This window comes from Arachis duranensis, chromosome 3 (assembly GCF_000817695.3).
Source record: "Arachis duranensis cultivar V14167 chromosome 3, aradu.V14167.gnm2.J7QH, whole genome shotgun sequence".
NCBI classification, from domain to species: Eukaryota; Viridiplantae; Streptophyta; class Magnoliopsida; order Fabales; family Fabaceae; genus Arachis; species Arachis duranensis.
Genome location: NC_029774.3, coordinates 61,010,764 through 61,011,200, shown reverse-complemented (window position 1 = coordinate 61,011,200; position 437 = coordinate 61,010,764).

Here is a 437-nt window from a genome sequence, read left to right as displayed (position 1 = left end):
AGATATTTACACTATTCACATATGTACAATAACCAATAACATAACACCATTGCAACTCCCCGGCAACGGCGCCATTTTGATGAACGGATTTTTGAAGGTTTAGAATTTCACTAATGAAATCTCGTTGTAAAGTATAGTTTCTAAACCAAGCAATAATCCTTTCATACAAAAGATTGTTTGTCACAAGTAACAAACCCCTAATTTTATAAACCGAAGTATTTAAACCTCGGGTCATTCTCCCTAGGAATTACAATAAAGTGTTTTGTTATTGGTTTGAGTTATTTTGGGGTTTTGATATGAAGCATGAAAGATAAATGATAAGAAAGTAAACTAAGGCCTAAAAAGGTCTTGGCAAGGGTTGGTGGTCAAGGATCTCTATCCTAATTACTAACCACAATATGAGAATTGGCAAGGATTAATCTCATTAAATCATCCTC